Here is a 17604-nt window from a genome sequence, read left to right on the forward strand (position 1 = left end):
TGTATTGCGAAGGCCAGTATAAGTATCACTGTGAATACAGGGAAGGAAAGCAAGATGCCTGAGAGCTACAGGGAATTCTTGTCAAAATGAAAGTAACGCCCTATCCTTAAAATGACACAGGTAGACCTATAGTTATACTTAAAGTTATAGGAAACACCCAGCTACTTTTGTTGGATAAAATGGAAACTTTCCCATGAGAGAGTGAATCAAATGGCAGTATTTTAGTGAATTACACTGGCTGGAAGTATATCTCCATACCTTTTTTACTTTATGCACCTGGAATGTGACCTAATGTCTGGAATGGTGACTCTGATGGAATGGTAACTATGATTGTATGGAGTTTAAATGAAGACACGGTTGCCCTACTGCTGAGAAATTATTTGGTCAGTGTGAAGGTGTCAGCTCTCCTGTAGTCACAGAAAGGTAAGGGGATTACAAAATGACAGAGAATTTGCAGCGAAAGGTTCCAGGAATATTTCCTTCATGCATATTGACCAAATGTTAATCACAAAGAGTGAATGATAATGAATAGTAAATGTGGCCTAATTTTTAATCTATATTTTGTCTTTGCTAACACTTTTTAATGAGACATATTTAAAACTTGCATTTCATTCTTCCAAGGCCATTAAGTAGACACCTCCATCATTTTTTGTGAGGACTCATGTCTGAACGGTTGTGAAAATAGATAAATTTGAGGTATTGAGGAGATACCTGGATTTCTTTTCCTTATTTTTTATTTATTTTTGTGTCACTGGCTGGCTAACATTTCTTGCCCATCCCTGGTTGCCCTTGAGAAGGTGGTGGTGACTTGCCTTCTCGAACTGCTGCAGTCCTCCTGCTGTGGGTTGACCCACAATGCCATTAGAGAGGGAAGTCCAGGAATCTTAACTCAGTGATAGAGAAGGAATGGCAGTATATCTCCAAGTCAGGATGGTAAGTGGTTGGGACAGGAACTTGGAGGTTGTGTTATTCCAATGTATCTACTGCCCTTGTCCTTATAGTTGGAAATGGTTGTGGGTTTGGAAGGTGCTGTCTGAGGATCTTTGGTGAATTTCTGCGGCGCATCTTGTGGATAGTATACACTGCTGCTACTGAGCATCGGTGGTGGAGGGAGTGGAAGTTTGCAGACATGGTGCCATTCAAGTGCATTGCTTTGTCCTGGATGGTGTCAAGTTTCTTGAGTGTTGTTGGAACTGTGCCCATCCAGGCAATTGGGGAGTATTGTAGCACACTCCTGACTTGTGCCTTGTAAATGGCTGACAGGCTTTAGGGAGTCAGGTGGTGGTTACTGGCTGCAGTATTCCTAGCCTCTGACCTGCTCTTGTAGTCACTTCATTTATGTGGCGAGCCCATTTTGTGTTTCTGGTCAACGGTAACCCCGAGGATATTGATAGTGAGAGATTCAAAAGTCACTGAAGAAACAATGTGGGACACCATTTTAAAATAAACCAAAAAATGCATAACTACAGTGTTTATTGTAATTCATATTTCTCAGTTTACAGCTGATGGCAGTGTGGCTATTTTGGTATTGTTTGGAGTTCAATTGGAAAGACTCCTAGCTCAGGCTTTGCCACCTTACTGAGAATAGCTCTGGAAGATCCTGTGTAATGGCTAAAAAAAACTGAAGCAGCTGTTTACCCTCTAAACACTTCTGTAAGATTTCCTCTCAAAATCCTCAACAAAGTGCATCCATCTGTATCTAGTGACACCTATAGAAGTAAACCTGTGTGCTAGATTGAATGCTATCTGAAATATCTCATGTTGTCTTCTGAGAATTAACAATGATTTTGTGCAAGATGCTTTTTTTTCCCGGAAAGTGACATCTTTCAGAATGTTTGTATGGCTGTGTTGAGATAATTAGAATGTAAGTATTTATATTTTCAAGTTTCAAATTGAAGTTAATCAATTTTGGATCTTTGTTTCTTCCTAAATCAACAGTTTCGGTTGATGGATGGTTTTACTTTGAGCCCAGTATAGATAAAGTGGATAACTGGACATGTTTGTAACTGAGTAAAACATTCAAATATATGTGGTGACCTCAGAGGAGTGGTGAGAGACAGTGCATTCTTCCAGCCTTGGTCATAACACTAACAATACACGCAGTTACACAGATAAGGAGGTGGGCAACGTTGCACTGAAAAAGGCTTCTTGGTCACTCAGGGTGTTGCCCAGTTCCACTTTTCTATTTGCTTCCAGTGAAATGTGACCTGGTGACTGGGCAGCCTGCTGGCATCTTCATAGCTATAGCCCCCCGTGACTCCACACTTGCTGCTACATCATTCACCTATCATCGCAGGCCTGGGATAGATAGCTAATGAATTCCAAATGGTAGAACGATGATGTTCATGTTCTCACACATGAACTTTAAAATACTGAGGAAGAGTTGAGCATTATTAATCCCAGTCTGTCATCCAGATCTATCCCAGTCCAGTGACAAGCCTAGACAGCTGGACATAAATCTGGCTGCAGTAGGTAAATTGGATACGTTCTTTGTGAAGCTGAGCTCTACATATTCCATAACGCGTTGCTCACATCTCCAAGTCTGTTGGAGATAACACAGTGTGGAGCTGGAGGAACACAGCAGGCCAGGCAGCATCAGAGGAGCAGGAAAGCTGACCTTTCGGGTCAGGACCCTTCTTCAGAAATGGGGGACGGGGCAGGGAGCTCTGAAATAAATAGAGAGAGGTGGGGTGGAGCTGGGGAAGGTAGGTGGGATGGTGATAGATGAGTGCAGAAAGGGAGTGGTGGGGATTGGTCAGTGAGTGTTCCCCTGCACATCTGCTAATGTTGTCTACTGCATCCACTGCTCCCAGTGTGCCCTCCTGTATATCAGTAAGACCAAGCGGAGGCTCAGGGACCACTTTGTAGAGCATCTGCACTCGGTTCGCGACAAGCAAAACCTTCCTGTCACGAATCACTTCAACTCCACATCCCACTCCCTGGGTGACATGACAATCCTGGGCCTCCTCCAGTGTCAGAATGATGCGGTCCGGAAGCTGGAAGAGTAGCACCTCATATTCTGCCTTGGAAGCCTACAATGCTCTCACTGTGGACTTTACTAGTTTCAAAACCTCCCCACCCCCGACCTCATCCCATGACCAACTCTCCTTCTCACCCCCACCTCCTTACCTGTCCATCTTCTCTCCCACCTATCCAATCCTACCACCATTGCCTACCTACACTCACCTATCACCACCCCAACTACCTTACCCCGCCCCCACCCCTCCTCTCTATTTATTTCTGAGCCTGCAACCCCTCTCCCATTTCTGAAGAAGGGTCCTGACCTGAAACATCAACGTTCCTGCGCCTCTGATGCAGCCTGGCCTGCTGTGTTCCTCCAACTGCACACCTTGTTATCTCCGACTCCAGCATCTGCAGGTCTTACTATCTCCAAGTCTGTTAGACCTTAGTTTAGGCTCATTCCCCCAAGTCCTCCAGAATCACCACTCATGTGCCATGGTAGATAAATCGTGTAATAGCCAAGAGTACGCACCCTGTAAAAAACCTGTAAAATAGAGCATACAGCAGTCTCTCAATTCCCTTTGGAAGGTGAGCCTAGCTGTGAGGTCATCCATCTTGTTTTCACTGGCTTAGGCATTTACCAGGAGTATGCTGGGGAGGGGTACTTGAAACCCCAAAGTTTCATTCTCACCTGAGATCCAGCGCACTTCCTACATTTCCTGGGTAGGCAGCAGCTCCTAGTCAATTCCATGCATCGGTGATGGAAGTCTGTTGCTCCAAGAGGTGAGTGGGTGCTCCTGATGGGATCCTGGCCACGAGTTGTGGCCTTGAGCATTCCAGGGGATCTTCTGGCTAGTTCTTCTGGCCCCAATGGCTGCACTCGCCTGGTTTGACCCAGCAGTGAAAGTGGTTTGTTGTGAGTCCACTCTCAGATACTAGCAACTGCTTGCCGTCATAGATGAGAGCTGGACAGAGGTGAGGAGCGATACAAGGAGAACCACTCCAAAGAATGTATCCAGCCAGCCTGTGAGAAATACTACTTCTGCCTTCCACTCCAGCAGAAGCTGACAGGAACACTGAAAAACAAATTGAGGCACAACATGTAATAACGAGTCTCATCAATAAAAGGTGTATTCTGTAAATTTTATTGCCAATAAAAAGAGCACTTCAAATGCTGCGTTATACTTTTAGCAGATTGTCTATTACTTCATTTCCAGAAAGAAGAACAGCTATTTTCCCAGTGCGTTTAATTAAAATGTTTTGGGTGTAATGTGAGTCAAGATGAAATATTTTCCTTCTTAGTGATCAGGTGTAATTTAACTAGTGATACCTTCATATCTGGAGGCTTATGTTTAAGGTGAAAATCCTCCAGTGTTACATTCTGTGTCTTCCCGGGAAAAAATGCAATATTGCTGGCATCACATTAGTATTTGTTTTGCAAGAACATCTTTTATAGGGATTCAACCACAAGCCAATTTTGTATTTAATTCCTCCACAATGCAATGTACCACTTGAACTGCAATTTCATTAAAGTCTCTTAATAAATTCATTTAAATTAGAAAACAGCACCTGACATGTTCATCTTAAAGAAGTCAAAAAGAAATTAATTAAAATGTTATATGTGACTAAATTTTCCTTTTAAGCATTCTGACCATATTTAATATTAATTCATTCAACTTCCTGGTATTGGGGATACAATAACCATTCAGGGACTAATTATTAATATCGCTGTAGAAGACCATTCAGCCCACCATGTTCACACCAACTCTCCAAATGAAGGTTTCACTCTCTGCAAAGCCTGCATATTTTTCCAGTTAAATAATTTTCCACTTCCCTTGTAATGAGATGAGATGAGAGTAAACCAGTTGATGTGGTGTATATGGATTTCAGCAAGGTGTGCGATAAGGTGCCTCACAATAGGCTATTGTATAAAATGCGGAGGAATGGAATTGTGGGAGATATAGCAGTTTGCATCAGAAATTGGCTTGCTGAAAAAAGACAGAGGGTGGTAGTTGATGGGAAATGTTCAACCTGGAGACCAGTTACTAGTGGTGTACCGCAAGGGTCGGTGTTGGGTCCACTGCTGTTTGTCATTTTTATAAATGACCTGGATGAGGGCGTAGAAGGATGGGTTAGTAAATTTGCAGACGATACTAAGGTCGGTGGAGTTGTGGATAGTGACGAAGGATGCTGTAGGTTGCAGAGAGACATAGATAAGGTGCAGAGCTGGGCTGAGAGGTGGCAAATGGAGTTTAATGCAGACAAGTGTGAGGTGATGCACTTTGGTAGGAGAAACCAGAAGGCAAAGTACAGGGCTAATGGTAAGATTCTTAGTAGTGTAGATGAGCAGAGAGATCTCGGTGTCCATATACACAGATCCTTGAAAGTTGCCATCCAGGTTGACAGGGCTGTTAAGAAGGTATACAGTGTTTTAGCTTTTATTAATAGAGGGATCGAGTTCCAGAACCAAGAGGTTATGCTGCAGCTGTATAAAACTTTGGTGCAGCCGCACTTGGAGTATTGCGTGCAGTTCTGGTCACTGCATTATAAGAAGGATGTGGAAGCTTTGGAAAGGGTGCAGAGGAGATTTACTAGGATGTTGCCTGGTATGGAGGGAAGGTCTTACGAGGAAAGGCTGAGGGACTTGAGGCTGTTTTCATTAGAGAGAAGAAGGTTGAGAGGTGACTTAATTGAAACATATAAAATAATCAGAGGGTTAGATAGGGTGGATAGGGAGAGCCTTTTTCCTAGGATGGTGACAGCGAGCACGAGGGGGCATAGCTTTAAATTGAGGGGTGAAAGATATAAGACAGATGTCAGAGGTGGTTTCTTTACTCAGAGAGTAGTCAGGGAATGGAACGCTTTGCCAGCAACGGTAGTAGATTCGCCAACTTTAGGTACATTTAAGTCGTCATTGGATAAGCATATGGACGTACATGGAATAGTGTAGGTTAGATGGGCTTGAGATCGGTATGACGGGTCGGCACAACATTGAGGGCCGAAGGGCCTATACTGTGCTGTAATGTTCTATGTACTATGTTCTATGTAATGGTCATTTGAACCTGCCTCTGCCACACTCATAGGCTATGCATTCTGTGTAAAAGATTTTCTTTATGTTGTACCTTTTACCAATTACTTTATTTCTGTGCCCTCCCATGTTTGGTCATTTCGTCTGGCTGGAACAAGTTCATCCCTCTCTAGTCTGTCCAGACCCTTCATGATTTGTATCTCAATCAAATCTCAACTCCATCTTCCTTTCTTCAAGGATAACAGTCCAAACATCTCCAATCTGTCCTTATCACTAATGTTCCTCATGCCTGGAACCATTCTCATCAATCTTTCTGTCCAGTGCGTTCACATCTTCCAAATGTATGACCCCAGAACGGAATACAAAGCTTCAACTGAGGTTAAACTTGGGCCCTAGACAGGTTTGACATAACCTTCTTGTGCCTGTATTCTATGCCCCTATTAATAAAAGCTAAGACACTATTTGCTGTATTAACCCCACTCTGGACCTGTTCTATCACCTTTAATGACTTATCGACACATACACCCTAGTCCTTCTGCTCCTCCATGCCTTTTAGCATTGTGCCCTTGAATTATATTTGTCTCTCCATGTTCTTCCAAACACTGTACTCACTGAGCATAATGGCTGATTCTAATTCTAATCTGTACATTTATTCGAACTTTTATGTCCTCTGTCTGATGGAAGAGGGTGGAAGAGAGTATAACTGGGGTGGGAGGGTTTCCCTAGGCTGTGGTAAGTATAGATGGAGTCAGTGGATGGAACGCTTGTTCGCATGATGGACTGAGCCATGTTCATGAGTCTGTGTAGTTTGTTCCGGTCGTGGGTAGTATAGTTGCCAGGTCAAGCTATGATGCATCGAGATAGGATGCTTTCAGTGGTGCACCGATAAAATTTGGTAAGAGTCCTTGTGTATATGCCAAATTTTCCTAGCTTTTTGAGGAATTAGAGATGTTATTGTGGTTTCTTGACCATCACGTCGACGTGGGTAGATGAGGACAGAGTGTTGGAGATCATCACTCCCTTGAACTTGACACTCTCGACATCTCCACCTCAGCACCATTGCTGCAGACAGGGGTGTACCTTCCACACCATTTCCTGAAGTCAATGACCAGCTCCTTCATTTTGCTGACATTTATAGAGAGATTGTTGTCTTTACAGCATGCTGCTAAGCACACAATCTCTTTCCTGTATTCCGCCTCATCACTGTTTGAGACCTGACCAACAATGATGGAGTCATCAGGAAGCTTGTAAATGGAGTTGGGGTGGAATTTGGCCACACAGTTGTGAGTGTGTAAGGAGTAGAGAGGGGGCTGAGTGCACAGCCTTGTCGGGCATTGATGTTGAGAACATTGGTAGAGAAGGTGTTATCACCTATTCTTACTGATTGTGGTCTATAAGTCAGGAAGTTGAGGGCCCAGTTACAGAGTGGGGAGCTGAGACCGAGACCTCAGTGTTTAGAGATGAGTTTGTTTGGAATTATGATGCAGAAGGTGGAACTGTAGTCAACAAGTAGGGACTTGATGCAGGTATCCCTATTATCCAGAGTCCAGGGATGAGTGTAAGGCCAGGAAGACGGCGTCTGCTGTGAACCTGTTGCACCGGTAGGCAAACTGCAAAGGGTCAAGGCGATTTGAAAGGCTGGAATTTATGTGAGCCATAACTAACCTCTCGAAGCCCTTCTTTGTTATGGAGGCCAGAGCCATTGGACTGCATGGTTCTCTTTGGCAGCAGTGGCCTTCTCAAAGCAGATGGGGACTTCAGATCGTGGTAAGCAGAAGTTAAAGATGTCTGTGAGTATCCCTCCATTTGACCTGATGAAGGAGTAGTGCTCTGAAAGCCTGTTGGACTGGACCCTAGCATCGTGTGACTTCTGATTGTGTTCACCCCAGTCCAACACCGGCACCTCCACACCTGTAAAACAGAACACTCAGCAGTCTCTCAATTCCCTTTGGAAGGTGAGCCTAGCTGTGAGGTCATCCATCTTGTTTTCACTGGCTTAGGCATTTACCAGGAGTATGCTGGGGAGGGGTACTTGAAACCTCAAAGTTTCATTCTCACCTGAGATCCAGCGCACTTCCCACATTTCCTGGGAAGGGAGCAGCCCCTAGTCAATTCCGTGCATCGGTGATGGAAGTCTGTTGCTCCAAGAGGTGAGTGGGTGCTCGTGATGGGATCCTGGCCACGAGTTGTGGCCTTGAGCTTTCCAGGGGATCTTCTGGCCAGTTCGGTCAGGCCTCCACGAGGTTTTGTCACCGTGGGGTCAGGTCTTGTTCCTGCACTGGCTGGGCTATGGTTCCGTGTTTCTATGAGGAGGTCGGGCTTGTGGGAAGCTGGTTGGCCCTTAGTTCCCCTGGGCTTGTCATTCCAGTGTCGATAGTCAAGCCTTGTCAGTCATAGTTGATTTAAAAAGGTGATTTAAGATAGCATTGCTAGTAATTCTGATAGACTTCAAATAGAGTTTTAGAAGAGCAAAATGATTATGATATGTGAGAATAAAATCTGATGTAGACCGCTTGCAAAATGTCCCCATGCTTCGGCGCCATCTTGAAATCATCATTTTAAAGCTCTACTCACAATGTTTTCAAATTTAGTATCATGCACACCCTTTGAAATTGCAACCCACACACCAAGATCTAGGTCATTAACATATAATTTTTATTTATGTGTGGGATTAGACCTAACTGGGTCAGCCAGCATTTATTGCACATCCCTAATTGTCCAGCTGAAGGTGGTATTGAGCTGCCCCCTTTAAGCGGAGGCTTGGGGACCGCTTTGCAGAACACCTCCGCTCAGTTCGCAAAAAACAACTGCACCTCCCAGTCGCAAACCATTTCCACTCCCCCTCCCATTCTCTTGATGACATGTCCATCATGGGCCTCCTGCACTGCCACAATGATGCCACCCGAAGGTTGCAGGAACAGCAACTCATATTCCGCCTGGGAACCCTGCAGCCATATGGTATCAATGTGGACTTCACCAGTTTCAAAATCTCCCCTTCCCCTACTGCATCCCTCAACCAGCCCAGTTCGTCCCCTCCCCCCACTGCACCACACAACCAGCCCAGCTCTTGCCCCCCACCCACTGCATCCCAAAACCAGTCCAACCTGTCTCTGCCTCCCTAACCGGTTCTTCCTCTCACCCATCCCTTCCTCCCACCCCAAGCCGCACCCCCCGCTACCCACTAACCTCATCCCACCTCCTTGACCTGTCCGTCTTCCATGGACTGACCTATCCCCTCCCTACCTCCCCACCTACACTCTCTCCACCTATCTTCTTTACTCTCCATCTTCGGTCCGCCTCCCCCCTCTCTCCCTATTTATTCCAGAACCCTCCCCCCATCCCCCTCTCTGATGAAGGGTCTAGGCCCGAAACGTCAGCTTTTGTGCTCCTGAGATGCTGCTTGGCCTGCTGTGTTCATCCAGCCTCACATTTTATTATCTTGGAATCTCCAGCATCTGCAGTTCCCATTATCTCTCCCCTTTAAGTCCTGCTGACTTTGCGGTGTAGGAACATGCAGAGTGCTGTTGCAAGGGGTGCTCCAGGATTTTAATGCAGCAACTGTGAGGGAATGGTGGTAACAATTCTAGGTCAGGATAGTGTGTGACTCAGACGCAAACTTTGCAGATGGTGGCATTCCCTTGTATCTGCTATCCTTGTTCACCTTCATAACATATACATCAGGAAAAGCTGGATTCCCAACACTGACCACATAAACCTTTCTCCAACCCAAACATCGTGGGCTGAAGGCCTGTTCCTGTGCTGTATAGTTCAATAATCTCAAAAACATCCATTATCCATTTACTCTCTTACTTATGTCCCTCAGCCAATTCTGTATCCATGTTGCTAATGCTCATTTATTCTGTGAACTATAACTTGGCTCATAATTCTGTTGTGTGGCACTGTAACAAATGTTTTCTTCTTGGATGTCCTCAGATTGTGTAGAGATGAGATATAGTGCAGGTAGGAAGTTGCTGAACATAGGCCTCCTAACAATGTAGAATGGGGTATACAGAAAGAAATAGTGAGGGCTTGCAAGAAAGTTCACAGTAATAATCCATGACTTTGATCTATAGATAGGCTGGATGAGTTGATAAAGATAGCTCTTATGAGTTCACGGAATGTTTCAGGATGTCTCCTTCAAGCAGACTGTTCTAGGACCCAATCAGAGTATCTGGCAATGTTCAATGAGACTGCGGTAATTAATTAAAGTTAGCACATATCTTTTGGATACCCAGGATATGCCTTTGGAAGATTGAGAGCTTTTTGAATATTGCCCAGGGACATGTTGGGAGTGGGAGTAAGGGATCCTTTGGGAGGTGGGTGTAAGGGATTCTTTCATGTGGGTCAGATAACTCTTTGGTTGAGTTAACTGTGGGGAACATTGTAGATAAATTCTATGGAATTGTCCTACTTGACAAGGCCAGGCAACAAGCATCAACAAGTGCCAACCTGTCAAGAAGTGTCATCAATGTCAAAATACATGTTTTTCAGTGACAGTGCATTTTTCAACGTAGCCTACTCTGTACTATGGAAATTAAATGACGAGAGCAGTGTTATTTCTCCCAAGTATATGTGTACTTGTAGGTACTCAGTAAGTTAACATGGTGGGGAAGGGAGGAACGGTGTGGGTGGAAGAAGTCTTTATGTAAGCATGGACAGGGCTGAGGAGGTATGTGGGGTGAGGGGATTGAAGGATTTTTATGAGGGATGTTGTGAGGAATGAGCGCTGGAGGATTGTTTTATATGGTTATCCCTTTGCATCCGGTTCCAGGAACTTTTGGTGCAAGTTGGCACGCTTTGAGTCATAGGGTCATTGATTTTTACTACTTGAATTATAGTCAGGGAGTCACACAGTGCAGAAGCAGACCCTTCAGTCTAATTCATCCATACCAACCAAGTTTCTCAAACTACACCAGTCCCACTTGCCTGCATTTGCCCTATATCCATCTGAACCTTTCCTATTTATGTACCTATCCAGATGTCTTTTAAATGTTGTAACTGTACCTTCATCTACTACTTCCTCTGGCAGCTTATTCTAATTATGAACCACCCTCTGTGTGAAAAGGTTACCCCTCAGGTCCCTTTTAAATCGTTCTCTCTCTTCTATAAATGCCCTCTAGTTTTGAACTACCCAATCCTAGGGAAAGACCTTTGCTATTCACTTTATCTATGCCTCACATGATTTTATAAACTTCTATAAAGTCATTCCCTCAACCTCTGATGCTCCAGTGAAAAAAGTTGCAGTATATCCAGCCTCTCCTTGTAACTGAGGCCCTCTAATCCTGACAACATCCTGATAAATCGTTTCTGAAAGACATTGAACATTTAAGTGCCATGTACCTTTTCATAATGGATTAATTTAAGCAATTTCAATGTATTGATACTTTCTGTGTCAGTCAGACTATTCAGTAGTGACACCATCAGTACATTAGTCAATTTATGTTCTGTCAGGATGCCTCCTGATTCATGCTTATGAGAGATAATAAGTGATTTGTCATAAAGAGGGAGGACAAAGGGTAATGGCTGGGGGCAACATTGGAACTGAGGTGGAGTAAGGGTTTAACATAGAACATAGAACATAGAACAGTACAGCTCAGAACAGGCCCTTCAGCCCACGATGTTGTGCTGACCATTGATCCTCATGTATGCACCCTCAAATTTCTGTGACCATATGCATGTCCAGCAGGCTCATAAATGTGTCCAATGACCTTGCTTCCACAACCGCTGCTGGCAACGCATTCCATGCTCTCACAACTCTCTGTGTAGAAAACCCGCCTCTGACATCCCCTCTATACTTGCCTCCAACCAGCTTAAAACTATGACCCCTCGTGTTAGCCTTTTCTGCCCTGGGAAATAGTCTCTGGCTATCAACTCTATCTATGCCTCTCATTATCTTGTATAACTCAATTAGGTCCCCTCTCCTCCTCCTTTTCGCCAATGAAAAAAGTCCGAGCTCAGTCAACCTCTCTTCATAAGATAAGCCCTCCAGTCCAGGCAGCATCTTGGTAAGCCTCCTCTGAACCTCTCCAAAGCATCCACATCTTTAGAAGGGCAATGGGTGCAATTAGCATCATATAGTGTGTGGGAGTCTGTGGTAGATGTGTAGATTCACGTCAGGGTATGAGGGTACATGTTGGAGTAGATTGATGGGCATATGAGGAGACATGGAGGTACTTTTTGCATGGATAGTAGATGCGGGGGGTATTGGAAACGGAGGGAATGGATTATGATTTTAATCTTTATGTCTAAACTTTGACAGGGAGACATGCTTTCTGTCAAGCCTACCTTGGGAACTAGCAGATTCCTAGGCTCTCCTTGAGTCAATTCGCCTTATTCTCAATCCAGCCTGCCTCTCTCCCCTAGACTAAAAATTGGAATTGCAAGAGGCCATTTTAAAGATCAGGTTGACTGAGCTGGGATTTCTCCCGCCCTCATACATCTGATCCCTGAATAAAACTCTAGGGCCCAAGAGTTTGTGCAGGTAGTTACAAAGAAAAGAGTAATCATGGTGAGTGTTAGATCTCAAGAGAGAGAGAGAGAGAGTTTGGGGAATTAATAATAGTAAGTAAGGAAATGCCAGATGAATTGTGTGCAGAGAATGGAGATAAATGTGCTGAAATAAACGTGAATCAAGAGGTGAAAGATTTGGAGGAGCTTTAAACATGTATGCTCATCTGGGTAAAGAGTTTGAGAATATCATTGGAACTGAAGCTAACAAATCCCTGGGTCTTCATGGACTTTATTCTAGGGTCTAAAGGTCATCCATATGGAGTTGAGGCCACAGTCAGATCAGACATCATCTTATTGAATGATGGAGCAGGCTCAAGGGACCAGATGGCCTAGTTCTGTTCCTAATTCACATGTTGTTATGCTGTAGGTGAATCAACTGCATTGCCTACATCTACTGTTACTGTTAACCTAATTTCTGATTGGCAGGATGTCAAGAGGGGAACCATGCAGGGCTCTGACCCAGTACCACAACTATTTCAATTTATTATTGATTACTTAAATGAGGGAAATAAAAGCACAATTTCTAAATTTGCAGATGGCACAAGGAGTGGTGGGAACTATGTTGTGAAGAGGACATTTAGAAGTTATTGACCGATGTAGATAGGTAAAGAGCCTTCTACCTATCAGAGGTAGAAGGAGGAGTTTTTAGAGGAGGTTTACTAGATTAATTGAGTGAAGAAAGCTTGAATAGATGGGGATAATAAAATGTGAGGCTGGATGAACACAGCAGGCCAAGCAGCATCTCAGGAGCACAAAAGCTGACGTTTCGGGCCTAGACCCTTCATCAGAGAGGGGGATGGGGGGAGGGAACTGGAATAAATAGGGAGAGAGGGGGAGGCGGACCGAACATGGAGAGTAAAGAAGATAGGTGGAGAGGGTGTAGGTGGGGAGGTAGGGAGGGGATAGGTCAGTCCAGGGAAGACGGACAGGTCAAGGAGGTGGGATGAGGTTAGTAGGTAGCTGGGGGTGCGGCTTGGGGTGGCAGGAAGGGATGGGTGAGAGGAAGAACCGGTTAGGGAGGCAGAGACAGGTTGGACTGGTTTTGGGATGCAGTGGGTGGGGGGGAAGAGCTGGGCTGGTTGTGTGGTGCAGTGGGGGGAGGGGATGCACTGGGCTGGTTTAGGGATGCAGTAGGGGAAGGGGAGATTTTGAAACTGGTGAAGTCCACATTGATACCATATGGCTGCAGGGTTCCCAGGCGGAATATGAGTTGCTGTTCCTGCAACCTTCGGGTGGCATCATTGTGGCAGTGCAGGAGGCCCATGATGGACATGTCATCAAGAGAATGGGAGGGGGAGTGGAAATGGTTTGCGACTGGGAGGTGCAGTTGTTTGTTGCGAACTGAGCGGAGGTGTTCTGCAAAGCGGTCCCCAAGCCTCCGCTTGGTTTCCCCAATGTAGAGGAAGCCGCACCGGGTACAGTGGATGCAGTATACCACATTGGCAGATGTGCAGGTGAACCTCTGCTTAATGTGGAATGTCATCTTGGGGCCTGGGATGGGGGTGAGGGAGGAGGTGTGGGGACAAGTGTAGCATTTCCTGCGGTTGCAGGGGAAGGTGCCGGGTGTGGTGGGGTTGGAGGGCAGTGTGGACCGCAACTTTCCCCCCACGGTGATTGAGAACGCCCTTGACCGCGTCTCCCGCATTTCCCGCGACACATCCCTCACACCCCGCCCCCGCCACAACCGCCCCAAGAGGATCCCCCTCGTTCTCACACACCACCCTACCAACCTCCGGATACAACGCATTATCCTCCGACACTTCCGCCATTTACAATCCGACCCCACCACCCAAGACATTTTTCCATCCCCTCCCCTGTCTGCTTTCCGGAGAGACCACTCTCTCCGTGACTCCCTTGTTCGCTCCACACTGCCCTCCAACCCCACCACACCCGGCACCTTCCCCTGCAGCCATATGGTATCAATGTGGATTTCACAAGCTTCAAAATCTCCCCTTCTCCCACCGCATCCCAAAACCAGCCCAGTTCGTCCCCTCCCCCCACTGCATCCCAAAACCAGTCCAACCTGTCTCTGCCTGCCTAACCTGTTCTTCCTCTCACCCATCCCTTCCTCCCACCCCAAGCCGCACCCCCAGCTACCTACTAACCTCATCCCACCTCCTTGACCTGTCCGTCTTCCCTGGACTGACCTATCCCCTCCCTACCTCCCCACCTACACCCTCTCCACCTATCTTCTTTACTCTCCATGTTCGGTCCGCCTCCCCCTCTCTCCCTATTTATTCCAGTTCCCTCCCCCCATCCCCCTCTCTGATGAAGGGTCTAGGCCCGAAACGTCAGCTTTTGTGCTCCTGAGATGCTGCTTGGCCTGCTGTGTTCATCCAGCCTCACATTTTATTATCTTGGAATCTCCAGCATCTGCAGTTCCCATTATCTTTGAATAGATGGGGCTTGTTTTTACTAGATTTTGGAAGAATAAGGTGATCTAAGTGAATTAAGTAAGGTCCTGAACAGTCTTAGAGATAATGGGAACAGTCTTGATAGGTGGATATAGAAAGGATGTGTCCTCTTGTATGAGTCCAGGAGTAGGGGGAACCATTTAAAAATTAGGAACTACCCTTTTAGAATGCTATTTTTTGCTCCCAGAGGGTTGTATGATCTTGGAACCCTGTCTCAGAAGGTGATGGAGGTGGGTCACCTTCCACGGATGTAACTGACAGTGGACTCTGTTCTGCGCATGCACAGACACCAAAGATGCTTGGATAGTAGCAAGATGAAACCTTACACAGTGCAGCAGTCACTGCCCAGAGGAATATAGGCCAAATCTTGAGAAGGTCAAGTGGAATCCTGGGAAGTCCACACACACGACATGAGACTGCAGGGTAAATTCTGTGATTGATATCAGTTGATTGCCATTGGGATGTCGAATGATGGCTCAGTGAATTCTAATGAAGCATCAACAGGTTGAGAACGTTAATTCTGCTTTCTCTTCACAGATGCTGCCAGACCTGTTGAGTTTTTCCAGCAATGTCTGCTTTTGTTTCAGATCTCCAGCATCCATAGTTCTTTGTTTTATTTTAATGGCTAAATCATGATATTTGAGTGAGTCTTCTGGTAGGGCTGGCATTACCTGAAGTCACTAGACATGGCAATCTTGTTCATAGCTGAGTTATTTTCTAATAGGGATTTAATACCTGAGGCACAATCGGTACAATTACATCAGAAATTAAACCACATTTTAAATTAACTGTATATAACTGAGTGGTTGTAACATGTTCTATTCATATCCTGAATCAATACAATTTCAAATAGTGAATTCTCCTTAAGCGATGTTCCGATTACTAGTCAATGTCCATGACTGAGCTCATCTTTAATTCTCATTGAACGGCTTACTCCTGCTTCTAGTTTCTATGTTTCTCTGTGATGAGCAGCATCTAATGGTACAGCATTTTCTAAAGACAGGCTATTGAATCCCGCAACTCCTACGGTTTTGCTTAAGCAAAAGTCAACCTTTATATGCTCTCTTACGACAACAGTTCTATGCTGGTCCTCTTCAACCATACTTGTCCTCCGCTCTTAAATTTAACTACTGTGAATAGAGTTTGTCTTTCTGTGTTTACTTTTTCCTCATTGTAACCAAATCCTCTTCACTGTCACACATATTATCTCTGTAGTTTCCATGTTGGTTTGCAAACAGAGACTTCCTGTAAACACACCTGAGACAGAATACAGAATCATTACTGTAGCTGCTCTTAAACTTAGAGACATTATGATCTTCCAACCCACTGGGGGAATAAGACAGTTAAAAATTATTGCATGGAAATTAACATGCTGGTCATAGAGGAGCTCCACCTTGAGGCATCTAAGATGAAACATGCCAGTATATGTTATTGGGAAATTTTACTGGTTAGAATTTACTTCAAAAGAGACACTTTTTGGTATGTTTAACGTATGATGAACGGCTAAAGATCCTGGGATTGTACTCATTAGAGTTTAGAAGGTTGAGGGGAGATCTAATAGAAACTTACAAGATAATGTATGGTTTAGAAGGGGTGGACGCTAGGAAGTTGTTTCCGTTAGGCGGGGAGACTAGGACCCGTGGGCACAGCCTTAAAATTAGAGGGGGTAAATTTAAAACTGAAATGAGACGACATTTCTTCAGCCAGAGAGTGGTGGGCTTGTGGAATTCATTGCCGCAGAGTGCAGTGGAGGCTGGGACGTTGGATGCCTTCAAGGCAGAGATCGACAAATTCTTGATCTCAAAAGGAATCAAGGGCTACGGGGAGAGTGCAGGGAAGTGATGTTGAAATGCCCATCAGCCATGATTTAAATGGCGGAGTGGACTTGATGGGCCGAATGGCCTTACTCCCACTCCTATGTCTTATGGCCTTATGGTCTTTTTAAATGCTTCCAAAACTGATACCACTGAATAGTTTTTTTTAAATTTAAATCTTGTTCAACCTTCAAAGACCTAAAAGGCCTATCTCATATTTGCTTCTCCAGCAAATTTCACAAAAATCAGATTCTGTTTCTTCTTTGAATTTCTAAAGTTTTATCTGTAGCCTTCCAACACCGATTCATTGGCATTGAGAACAGTTCTCACTGTATGGTAGTCATTAGATGTCTGAAAGACCCATGTATGTTTCCAATGCCCTTTCCTTGAACACAGTTTGCAATAAAATTGGTCAATTTCTTTCAGTCATTGCAGTTTAGGAGCAATTTTCTCAAATGACACAAAATAGATTTCAGCAGCTTCCTCACTAAATTTAGGCACAGAACAAATATTCCTCACCAAAGCAAAACTAGGAGTTACATCCAAATCATGATACTTTTCCTGTCATCCACTCTTCACAAGTTCTTCTTATTTGATCAAATATTCTTGTTTGTTTTTCCCTCTAAAATTCAAATTATTCTGTTTCTTTTATTTACTCTTTGGAATCCAGACTTTATCCGATGGTTAGCACAGTTGCCTCACACCGCTAGGGTCCCGGGCTCATTCCACCTTCGGGTGAATGTCTGTTTGGAGTTTGCACATTCTCCCCATGTCTGCATGGGTCTCTCCTGGGTGCTCCATTTTCCTCCCACAGGCCAAAGATGTGCAAGTTAGGTGGATTAGCCATGCTAAATTGTATGTAGTGTTCAGGGATATG

The 17604-nt window shown here is 44.8% G+C and overlaps 1 protein-coding gene across 4 annotated transcripts in view; it reads left to right on the forward strand.

Moving 5' to 3' along the window:
- plxdc2b (plexin domain containing 2b) overlaps positions 1-17604 on the forward strand; it is a 351187-nt gene that overhangs the window by 140139 nt on the left and 193444 nt on the right. The window lies entirely within an intron of this gene.

Source organism: Stegostoma tigrinum, chromosome 2 (genome assembly GCF_030684315.1).
Source record: "Stegostoma tigrinum isolate sSteTig4 chromosome 2, sSteTig4.hap1, whole genome shotgun sequence".
Classification (NCBI taxonomy): Eukaryota; Metazoa; Chordata; class Chondrichthyes; order Orectolobiformes; family Stegostomatidae; genus Stegostoma; species Stegostoma tigrinum.